Source organism: Felis catus, chromosome C1 (genome assembly GCF_018350175.1).
Source record: "Felis catus isolate Fca126 chromosome C1, F.catus_Fca126_mat1.0, whole genome shotgun sequence".
NCBI classification, from domain to species: domain Eukaryota; kingdom Metazoa; phylum Chordata; class Mammalia; order Carnivora; family Felidae; genus Felis; species Felis catus.
In genome coordinates, this window is record NC_058375.1 from 127,918,616 (window position 1) to 127,930,926 (window position 12,311).

Consider the following 12,311-nt stretch of genomic DNA (forward strand, 5'->3'; position numbering starts at 1 on the left):
AGAGAAGGGAAGCTTGGTAAGGACAGGAATGTATTCCTGTTACTATTGCATCTCTAGCTCCTCAAACTGTACCAAGCACATGGTGGGTGCTCAGTAAATACGTATTGAATGAAGGAGTGATGATGCCTGATCGTTTCTCTATTTCAGTTTCTAGAAATAGAACCATTTGGGTGAAGCTTTTGCTTTGTATCTCTTTCTCTCTTAATGCGCTGATTGCCTCTCTGGCATTTTGGTCCAGGCCAACCACCATCTGGAGGTACTTGGAGAAAAGGCCCATGTGAACAACCCTGAGTTCTGGACTTAGGGGAACAAATTCAGGTATCTATAGGAGGTAGGCAGGTTAAAGGATGAACTAGCCTGGTGGCGTAGGAATGACAGAGAACAAGAAGCATGTGTCTTGTGGAAATATGGCTGCTTCACCTCAGCACCTACCAGTTTTAACAGGTCCAGAATACAGGCCTCCTGTTTATGGAGTTTTATGTGAATACTTCTATTATTTACATGTTAGCCACCACTACAAGACTATGTATTGAGACAGAGGGAGGAAGGTGGGAAAAACAAAGTGTTTTGGGGGACTGCATTCAGTCCTTGGGTGGCCAGGCTTGGCTCTGGTCTAGGTTGCCTACTCAGGTCCTCTCTGGAGGTCTCTTTAGGTCTCCCTCTCCTGCTTGGCCTGATCTTCCTCAAGATCGAGACTGGATGCTCGTGAAAAGACAGAGGGTATGAACCTCCAAGCTGCAGCCATTGGACCCTGAGAACTGGGTATCCGCGTATGGTGTTGCCTTCCAAATGCTTTTCTTCATCAAGAGTCCTCGGTGGATTTGAGAAGGGTGATTGCATGAGGCCATTTTGGCACCAAGCTGATTGTGTAGTGTAGCTGCAGGAGCCATCTCCCTGATTAGAACTGAGATTCTCAAGCCAGATGAATTAATAATGAGGTGACAGGGAAAAGGAGAGGCTCTTACACTGCTCTTGTTTATGTTAAGAGAAGTTTTAGGTGCTTTGAGTATGGAAACACAAGAAGAATATTTCTCTAAACATTAAATAAAACTTATTAGAACCTGGATTAATTAAGCTCCTTCTCCCAGAGTATGACTGACCCTTCAGGAAAATCCTTTTCTTATAGCACCATTTATTACACTTTGCACAGGATTAAAAGATAAGGATTCTGGGTAATTCAGATTATAAAGTGGAAGAAGAAAGGGACCACGGAAGAGTTATTGGATGTTATCTTCACAGTTATCACTTAAGAGCCCAACAAAAATTATGTTTAAATTGGATTTTTTTTTCCTGGTTCCACTTCCAAGAAAACACCAAACTGCAAGCCACCTAGGTTGATATTATTTAAGAGCTATTATCCTTGATTAAGTCTAAGCACAACAAAAAAGCTATCCGGTTTCTTCAGAAGTGGGAGATAAAGTGTATTTGGGTAAGGTTAGAATTTTGCCAAATTTTGTGGTGGTAGCAAACACCATATTTATTTGAAATTGCTTAAAATTGTATCCCCCCTGCCCCAGCCCTGATTGAGCTAATGAGAACCCACAGGGAATTATGTGGGTAATGGTGGTGTGGGGGAAGAATAAATATGCAATGTAATTAGCGCCTGCTCTTTTTCTTCGAGATGCAATCTGGGAGCTCATGGGCTTGTGAAAACCTTAGAACAATAGGAGCCATTGATACTCAGGCTGCTAGGGGAGTCCATGATTATGATATAATATCTTGCCAGCTTCTTGCATGCATGAAGGTAGAATGGAATATGAGTAAATAAAAACCAGCAATTTTCTCCATCCATAATTCTTTATATTAATGGCATATTTTCTCTATTCCTCTTTTTTCCAAAGAAGATAGAAACTTTGCTTATTTGAACATTTTATGTACTATGAAGGACTTCATCTCCATGGGAGTAAATAGGGTTTGCAGTCAGTTAAATGGAAGGTTTTCTCAATGTTGTTAGAAGTTGAAGAAAGCTATTCCACAACGCCTTCTGCCTATCACAGGCAGATTTTCTTGACTTTGCTTGCTACTGTTTTGTAAGCTCATGCTAGGTGGTAACTTGAATTTTGTCATTTATCCCTTAATTTGTTTGAACTATACTCAAACTGGGCTGACTTCATGGGCATATGACCTATGAAGTCTCTTATGGTTGCATTTAAAGCTAACATTATACAGTATAAAGATGAATAACATTCTGGGGCACCTGGGTGGCTCAGTTGGTTAAGTATCTGACTTTGGCTCAGGTCATGATCTCACGGTTCCTAGGTTCAAGCCCCGTGTCCGGCTCTGTGTTGACAGCTCAGAGCCTGGAGCCTGCTTTGGATTCTGTGTCTCCTTCTTTCTCTGTCCCTCTCCTACTCACGCTGTCTCTCCAAAATAAATAAGCATTAAAAAAATTAAAATTATATAAAAAAAGATGAACAATATTCTTGCTAATAACTTAAATGTTTAATTTTTCTTTCTTTCTTTATTTTTTTAATGTTTTATTTTATTTTTGAGACAGAGAGAGAGCATGAGCGGGGGAGGGTTAGAGAGAGAGGGAGACACAGAATCCGAAGCAGGCTCCAGGCTCTGAACTGTCAGCACAGAGCCTGACGTGGTGCTCAAACTCACAGACGGTGAGATCGTGACCTGAGCCGAAGTCGGAAGCTCAACTGACTGAGCCACCCAGGCGCCCCTAATTTTTCTTTATTTACAGTAACATGAAATGGCAAATAAAAGACACCATGACAAGTGAAGGGAGAGACCACAATGGAAAAAGCACCTTTAACATCACTTCTTTCCCTTAGCTTTTTAAACAAAGGGCCCTGAATTTGCATTTTTCTCCGGGCAAAATTATGTAGCTGGGTCTCTATCCAGGCACAGATAAATTGAATTCCAAGATTTATCTTACTCAGTCAACAATTCTTTACTGAGCATGTAACTCAGCACACTGCAATTCCAGGTGTAGGGGATACAAAGATAATGAGGGGGGTTGTGTCTGCTTCCTGGGCTTTGCCACCTCATATCAGAAGACAGTCAAGTCTTGTAGATGCATATGGAATTATGACACCCAAGTCTGGGAGTGGATGTGAATTCCCACTTGTGCCTGGTGATGGGAGGGGTCATGAAAGAATTTGTAAAGGTGCTATTTCAGATTGTATCTGAGTGTTCAAACTTGTAAGACACTTAAGAAACACTCTTTCTGAAGACAAAACCAAATAATTAGAATGATCACTGCAGAAACTGGAGTCTTTCTCATCTTTTACTCCAACCTCATAGATGATGAGGAAGACCCTTCTTTATTCAACTCTGAGGTTGTGACTGTATTCTGCTTGTAAGTGTCAAAAGTAGGACTGAAACTTAGGTCATCTGACTTAAATTTTATTTTAATTGAGGTATAGTTGGCATATAGTGTTACATTAGTTTCAGGCGTACAGCATAGTGATTCCACAAGTCTATACATTATGATGTGCTCACCGCAGTTGTAGCTACCATCTGTCACCACATGGTGCTATTATAATTACCATTGACTACATTCCCTAAGAAGTACTTTTTATGCTCATTGATGTCAAATTCTTTTCCATTGCATTCCAATGATCTATTCCACCTCAATCTTTAACTTGACAACTGTTCTTTCCTGTTACTGATAATAAGAAATTAGGAGGTGATATAATATTTTGCAGATTTTATTTTTTTCTTTTTTGCTTTATACCACAACTGAAGCACGGGGTCTTTTAAAGAGAAAATTTTTGCGTTGCAGTTAAATTAGAGTTTGTTCTATAAAAATCAGCTTCTCCCTACCCACCATCACCCTGAGTAAGGAATACCTGTGTTTTGGAGCCAGACTCTGGTATGGAAGAAATCAGTCTTGCAGTCAGGTCTGGGTAGCATCTGAGTCTCTGTTTGAAGAGCCATATGCTTTTGGAACTCTGATTAGCTTCCTTGATCCTTAGTTTCCTTGTCTGTACAATGGGGATAGTACCAATTGCTTTACAGTGATATTGGAGGGTAATGGAATGGGTTTGTAGAGGACCCAAGAGAAACTGGTTGCTTACTGAATGTTATTTCCTTCTCTGAAAGACACTTTTTCCATCTTCTTCCCACTTCTTTTAAGGCATTTGCCTCATAAAATTGCTCATTATATACATGGCTATTTTAGCAGTGTTGGTTCCTTGTGAAATTTCTGTTGCTTTTAACCTATTAACATAAATGTATAAGGAGAAAAACATGACTCTTCAATTTCAACATTTTCTTTCTGTGTTCACTTTCTATCTCAGTGATGAGATCCTAGAATGTTAAGAATTTTGGCAGAGGTATCAGAGTCAATGTGAATAATTTTTAAATGATAAGGCACTTTGGAGATCATCATAATAGCTGACATTTCAAGAATGCTTTGTCCTGGGCAAGGTACCACTCTGAGCACTTTACATGCATTAATTTGGTTATATCTTATAAAAAGTCTCTGAGTGAAGTCTGATGTTCTTTCCATTTCACAGATAAGGAACAGAAGCAAGAAGTGAAGTAACTTATCCAGGGTCACCTTGGCTGGTCCAGGACCCATACCCTAAGCATTATGCTAAACTGCCTTAATTATGATATATTCCAGACTCCCAGTTGTACAGATGTTTCAGATCTGCAAAGAATAACTGACTTACCCATGGTCATCTAGCAGCTTAAAGGCAGGGATAGGACTGGAACCCCAGGATCCTGAACACTGGGATCCTGACTCCCCAGTGCAAGGTTCTGTCTACTCCCCCCAGAATTACTGGCAGGATAGGCTTAGAAGAGGCTCAAACTGGGAATCAGCTGAGCTAGATTTCTATTCCTGTGCCTTTCATTAAAGATGTATGATTTTTTATAATTTGTTCCTTTAACAGTAATTGCTATGTTTTGTCTTTCAGGAACCTGGGCAGCAAGAGATAAGCCAATATATCTGCCTGTTGAGCCTACAGTTAAAAATAATTATAGAGAACATGGTGATGCTTCAGAGACTGTCAGGTGATACAATATTTTCAAACCATACTTTTTAATGTTATTCACTTGTTGTTTGGAGGAAATACCTATCTACTCGTGGAACAGAGAAAAGAGGGGGAAAGAAAAGCCAAACATTGTTCACTTATTTCTTTCATGGAAAGTACTTGACCATTATCATATAAAGGTAGACACAGATGAAATTTGGATTGTAGGTTAACCAAAATTATTTATTGACTATGCTTATTCTTTTCCAAAAAACAATTTTGTGTGTGCAATGCAATTAGTAAACCAGTTTAGCAATTATAACGTGGCCCTAAGGATGAAGAGAAAGCAAAGATACCAGACGTATGGGTCTGTGCTGTTGCTGTTGGTCAACAGAACCTTGTGTCTGATCTTCCTGGCCATCATTCTTACTCATCAGAAAGGAATAGTGCTGTGATGCTTACAGGAGGCAAAGCTTATTTGAATGAAATTCAAAAAGCAGTTTTTGCCAAAGAGCATGATATGGGCAATATTAACTAGTAACAGGACAGCTCCTACATTAGTAGTCAAAGTCCTCCAGAGAAACAGAACCAACAGGAGACCTCCCTCTCCCTTTCTGTCTCCCTCCCTCTCCCTTTCTGTCTCCCTCCCTCTCCCTTTCTGTCTCCCTCCCTCTCCCTTTCTGTCTCCCTCCCTCTCCCTTTCTGTCTCCCTCCCTCTCCCTTTCTGTCTCCCTCCCTCTCCCTTTCTGTCTCCCTCCCTCTCCCTTTCTGTCTCCCTCCCTCTCCCTTTCTGTCTCCCTTGGTCCTCCCTCCCCTCCTGTCCCATCTCTACCTCTGTCAAATTTATTATAAGGAATTGGCTCATGTGATTATGGAGGCTGACAAGTCCCAGTTCTGCAATCAGCATGCTGGAGACCCAGAAGAGCTGGTGGTGTAGTTGGGGTTTGAGTTTGAGGCCTGAGAGCCAGGAGAGCTGATGGTGTGAGTTCCAGCCCAAGTTTGAAGGCAGGAGATTTATGTCCCAGCTCTGGTGATGGTCAGAGAGGGAGAGAGAGGATTCTCCTTTACTCATCCCTTTCTGTTCTATTCATGCCCCCAGTGGGATTGGATGAGGCTCATCCACACTGGAGAGGGTGTTCTGTTTTACTTAATCTAATGATTCGAATGCTAATCTTATCTAGGAACACCCTCACAGACACACCCAGAATAATGTTCAACCAAATACCTGGGCACCTTATAGCCTAGTCAAGGTGACTTAAAGTTAACCACCACAATCTCCCTCTTTTTCAAACATAATCTTCTGTTGTTCTCTAATTCAGACACAGATTTGAATCAGGAATTCATACTAGTAAAAATCTATATTACATCAGGAGTTCAAGTTTGTAATTTACTTATGAACAGTCAGTGAGGGACAATGAGACTGGTTTGGTTAACACAAAATATGCAGTAAGGGGTTATTGATAGCAGTTCCAATCTTACATTAGCCTCACTTCCCCAAATCCCAATCATGCCCACTGTGATTTGGTTGCACAATACTGGGATGAATTTGCAGATAATTAGCTATAAAATGTAACTGTTTTTGGTAGCTTGCCTTTGTGTAACAGAATACATTCTCATTAAACTCATTTGGAAGCTGGAAAGAAGAGTAGGAAGTGTTTGTTTCAACATTAAATCAATGATGATACAAGTTCTCGTTTGACTTATAACAGCCAGGGAAAAGCAGGACTTAGAACAAGCTGTAGAGAGACTCTATTATTTCTGGTTATGGCGCGGCTCTTGTGGTTGGGTCTAGATCCGAGGAGATGAACCTGGCTGGCCTGGTGTTTCGGTGGAGTACGTGCAGACTACAGACACCCTAGATTTCCTCTTGTGCCATTTTTTATTCCACAGGTCTTCATTTTTAAAAAGTGTAGTGTAAAGCTATGTACTTTCTGATTAATAACATATGTACTACTATTAATAGTTAATTATTTAAGTACTACTTACATGTTCTGGGTACCTTTTTGAGAGGTGATGCCTCTCTCCACACACACACACACACACACACACACAGACACACACACACACACGTTTTCTAGGACTGCTATCACAAAGGACCACAAATTTGGGTGGTTTAACAACAGAAACTTATTTTCTCACAGTTTAAAGGCCAGAAGTCTGAACCAAGGTGATGACAGGGTTGATTCCTTCTAAGGGCTGTGGGAGAATCTGTTCCAGGCTTCCCTCCTTGGCATGTAGATGGCTGTCTTCTCCCTGTGTCTTCACATGTCTGTGTCCAAATTTCTTCTTCTTATAAGTCATACAGGACAAGAGCCCATCCTAATGACTCCATTTTAATTTGATCACCTCTGTAAAAACCCATTCTCCCAATAAGTTCACATTCTGGGGTCCTGGGGGTTAGGACTTCAGTGTGTGGATTTTGCAGCAGCACAGTTCAACCTGTAACTACATGTATAGCTATGCATATAGTTATACAAGTATAGGTATGTCTATGTATACATATTGTATAGACAATACATATATATGTGTATTTATGTGCATGTGTGTGTATACACACACACATGCACATAAATTCATTTAATCCTCAAAACAAGCCTATGAGGTAGATACTGTGATTATTACCCTTTTAAATCTGAGGGACTTGAGGCACAAAGCCTAGTACCCCACATCTACCAACTTCAGGGGTCAAGATTTGAACCCAGGGCTCTGAATCCTAAGACTATGCCCACATTGCTACGTATACAATAGTGAGTTTTCTTGGGATCACAAGGTAACATATTGATAGACTTTAAATGGTTAAAATTAGGGACTTATTCTCTTGAGCTTTTATTTTTATTTTTTTTAAGTTTATTTATTTATTTTGAGAGAGAGAGAGAGAAAGAGAGGCAGAGAGAAAATCCCAAGCAGACGCTACACTGTCAGCACAGAGCCTGACGTGGGACTCATTCCCATGAACTGAGAGTTCATGACCTGAGCTAAAATCAAGACTTGGATGCTTGGGGTGCCTGAGTGGCTCAGTCGGTTGATCGTCTGACTTCAGCTCAGGTCATGATCTCACAGCTCGTGGGTTCAAGCCCCTCGTTGGGTTCTGTGCTGACAGCTTGGAGCCTGGAGCCTGCTTCGGATTCTGTGTCTCCCTCTCTCTACCCCTAGCCCACTCTTGTTCTGTCTCCATCTCTCTCAAAAATAAATAAACATAAAAAAAATAAAAACAACAACAACAAAAAAGAGTTGCATGCTTAACCAATAGAGACACCCAGGTGCCCCTTATTCTCTTGAGTTTTTTTAAAAACTACAGGGCGCCTGGGTGGCTTAGTTGGTTAAGTGTCCAAATTCGGCTCAAGTCATGATCTCGCAGTTCATGGGTTTAAGCTGCACATCAGGCTCCGTGCTGACAGCTCAGAGCCTGGAACCCGCTTTGGATTCTGTGTGTTCTTCTCTATCTGCCCCTCCCCCACTCACACTGTGTCTCTGTCTCTCAAAAATAATAAATAAATGTTAAAAATATTTAAAAACTACTGAGTGGTGAAAAATTGTAAAATCATCACTGAAAGAAAATTCCACACCACGCCAGAAGCAGAATTTGGTTTGGAAAACCTTGAGTAAGTGAGATGCTTGTTTTAAGTTGGTGAAGGTTTGCAGCCAGCAGTAGCCTGTGAGACATCTGGGCTGGGGCTCTGTTGCTCTGTCTCACTCGCCTGGCCTCCACTTCAGCTGGCTCTCTTGTACATGCGCAACACCAGGTATATCTGAAAGTAAAAGCCAGTAAGTAGGAATGGCTGACCCAAAGTGTGAGGATCGCTTTTGGGACATGGTGGGTGAGGTCATGGGGTGAGGAAATGTGGACCTCACCTACCCGTGGTGTGGGATTGTGGACAGAGGTCTGATCAAAGGTCTTCTCTTCCTATCCTTCCATCAGTGTGCAAGTCCTCCCTCAAAAGACCATCCAGATGGTGTGGCCAGAGGAGCAAGCCACTGGGGGTGTGACACTTTGGGCCATAATCAACTTCCCAGTTGTCCTTTTGACCCAGGACAAACTATGCAGCCTCGTTGTTTTTCAGTTTCCTCATGTTGAAAGTGATACTTGTTGACTAAACCATCTTTGTATTGACAGGTCTTTGTTAAGGACCTTCCGTGTGGGAGGGGTTGTGGGCACAGAAGTCTAGAGTACAGGGGGTCTGGTGGTGAAGAGCATGGTCTCTGGAGCCAGCTCTCATGAGTTCAGAATTCAAGTCTCAGCACAGCAGCTGACAGGCTGCCACCTCTGCAAGTTACTGAATTGCTCTGTGCCTCAGTTTCCTCATCTTTGAAACAGGAATCATATTAAAAGCCTCATTGGGTTGTTATGAGGACTTAAGTCAATGTTTGTAAAGATTTAGAGCTGATATTGGTACATACATGCTATATGCTTATTAAATAATCAACCATCTCTGGCTTTAAAGAATTTATCTTGTTAGGTTGGAAAAATGGATACGGATGCAATGAGATATAATTGCTAAACCAGCACTGTAATGTTATGGGAAGGGGTGTGAGTTGGCAGTCTGGAAGAGTCAGGGGACTAAGAGTTTCAGAGGACAAAGAGGAGAAAATTGTTGGGTACTCACTGTGTGCCAGGCACTGAACTAAGGACTTTGCATGCATTTCCTCTTAATCTTCAAAAAAAATTCTGCACAGTAAATCTTTTCCTCCCCATTGCGCAGCTGAGAAAACTGAGGCTTTAGAGAGGTCACGTCTGGTACTAGAACATGCCAGTGATGAAGCCAGGATTTATTCAGGGCTGTGAGTCCAGGAGAAGGCCCATGGGTCACATGGAGATGCCCATGTGGTCAGGATAGTGACAGGACTGCTGTTTCGGGCCACGCTCTGGTGTTTTAAAGGATCTTGAACCAGAGGCTCACACCACCCCTCCTGGGATTGGCGGGGCCTTGACAGGTGCCTTGCTGCACTGCTTATTTGGATTTTGTTCATCACTTCAGCACTAATCTAGTGTCAATATTTTACAGAGTGATTTGATTGTACTTTGCTCCCAAGGCTTTAAAAGAGCATATTTTTAAAAAATTAATAAATAAATGTTTGACTCTGTGTTAACCACACTTGATGCTGATAGTGTTTTACTTGAGGAGCAAGAATGATGCTCTGTGTTCATGGATTTCTGAAATCAATTATGCTTTTGTTAATTGAATTTTGTTCCCCCTCTTGTGGTCCTCCCTTAACACAGAAAATAAAATCTGAGGTTAAGCCTTTCCATCTGATGGATGGCACTCAGGGCAATACAAGCATCTTTCACGAGTCTACTTTGTTTTTCCAGAAGTCTCTGAGTGGCCATTACATAAGTCTAAGGGACCCAGGGTCAGCTTCTATTTATGTGACAGATTCCTCATGTTTGTTTATTTCACCTGAAAATCTAACCCTGCGGAAATGTTTCAGGATGTTGACCTTTAAACACTATGAATAAACTCATGCTTCTTTTCCGTGCTTAACAAGAAAAACAACTACCACAATTACAACAATAGGTGCTATTCACTTAATGTTTGATATATTACAGGCACCCTGTTAAGGTCCTTTCATGCATAATATCATTTAATTCTCCCACTAACCCTGTGAGCTAGGTGGTTTCTAATCTCTATTTACAGATGAGGACACTGAGTCTTAAGGAAGGTAAAGATGTACAGACTCACATGGCTAGATACTGGTGGGGAGGGCATTCCAACCCGGTCCTTCCTTCTCTGAAGTCAAATCACTCCATGTGCTTTAAATGCAGATCTAGCAGTGAGTGGTCCTACCTTCTCAGATAATTCACAAAGCACAATGCTGTGTGTTTGAGGTCCTCAAAGCAACGGAGGCAGACCTGGTCTTGGCTCAGAAGCTTTAGAACATTGATGAAGATGGCCAGAACTAGTATGCCCATCGCACAGTGACACCACACAACATGATCCTCTAAATGGCCAGTGAGGCTTGGGGTCTTTAATGTTGTACAGCAGGAGGAATCACCTGAAACCACTAATTCTTACAAAGCCTTCCTGCTCAATAATTCATCCCAGGTGCCTCATGCTTCCAAGTTTTTGCCTGATTTTTCCCATTTTTTTTCCATTTTAATTCCAATTGTTTCTCATGCTGGGAAACCCCTCACTCAGTCTTGGACAGCTGAGGGCTGGTGCTTACAAGAGTTCAAAATCACCAGCCTGGTTTTTTACCTCTCATTTCAATCTAGTCTTCTATGTAGAGAACTCTGTCAGTTCCAGGCCAGCTGGCTAAAAGCTGCCTCCTGACAGTGGCTGTCCTTGACCAAATGGCAGCCAGGTTCCTCTGAGCCCTCTTCTCCACTAGGCCTCATCCTTGGTCTATAAAGACTTGAACAAACACTAGCATAGTTTCTAACAACTTAAGATTGCATACCTAGGATGACCCTAGCCCCCTTAAAGTGCTTGCCTGAGAAAACTCAAGGATGGTAAAAGAATTTACTCTAACAGTCAACACCTGAAGATAGGGTCCCTGTTTCTCAGTCTCAGTGAGAGGTTAGGAGTCTGACTTTAATGAGCACCAGATAGCAAACCCAGATGGGTTTCACATGGACCAACCACTTCCTGCCTTTTGTCATTTTTCATTTCTGGACTCTACTGAGCCCCCATTTGTTCCCTCCCTATTCCTTCACCCTTCCTTTCAAATGCCCAGTCATCTTTGTATAATTAAAGTTGAGTTCAGTTCATGCTAGACTCTTTTGCCTATTCCAATAGGATATTCCTGATTAGAATCTGTTCTTACCACTTTAATTATCCGGATTTATCTTTGGCACCTTCTCTGTTCTGTGTTGCCCCCAATCTTGCCGCCTCCCTCCCTCAACATCACCTCCCCCTCCCCTGTGCACACAGGACCTTTCTCCTAAAGTTCCGCTTAATCTCCATGGGCCTGCAGTGTTTCCCTCACTTCTGCTCGTCTCACTTCAGCTCTTGATGACCTTCTTCCTCTGATCTCCTATGGCACTTGGATTTGGCAATTCTCCCTGGAGAAATAAGATATGCTATCTCATATTGCTTTCTGTGCAGAGATCCTATTTCTACATCTGGTTTTGAGTCTCTTGAGAGCAAGAACAGAGTCTTATGCCTTTTTGTGTATCCCAGGCCTCAAGAAGGCTTGCACAATGGGCAAACAAAAGTGTGTGTTGTCAGTGATGGCTTAGAATAGGCAACTATTCAGTTCTTGCATTACCTACCTTCCCTTAGAAAACAATGGTCTGTTTTTTTTTGAACAACTTGGTCTGTTGGAAGAGACATACAGATACACATATATAAATTACTTCTTGGATGGGCAGTGTAATGAAGTAGCTAAGAGCCTAGCCATTGGAGCCACATTGGCCTAGAATTCCTTGCTCTTAATTCA

At 41.8% G+C, this 12,311-nt stretch overlaps 1 protein-coding gene across 7 annotated transcripts in view; it reads left to right on the plus strand.

Annotated features, from left to right (window-relative positions):
- THSD7B (thrombospondin type 1 domain containing 7B) overlaps nt 1-12,311 on the plus strand; it is a 1,583,202-nt gene that overhangs the window by 456,266 nt on the left and 1,114,625 nt on the right. For all 7 annotated transcript variants that reach the window (XM_045033714.1, XM_045033716.1, XM_045033715.1 and 4 more), the window contains one exon: nt 4,878-4,974. The gene's annotated coding sequence lies outside the window, so the exon portion shown is untranslated. The remainder of the gene's footprint in view (nt 1-4,877; nt 4,975-12,311) is intronic.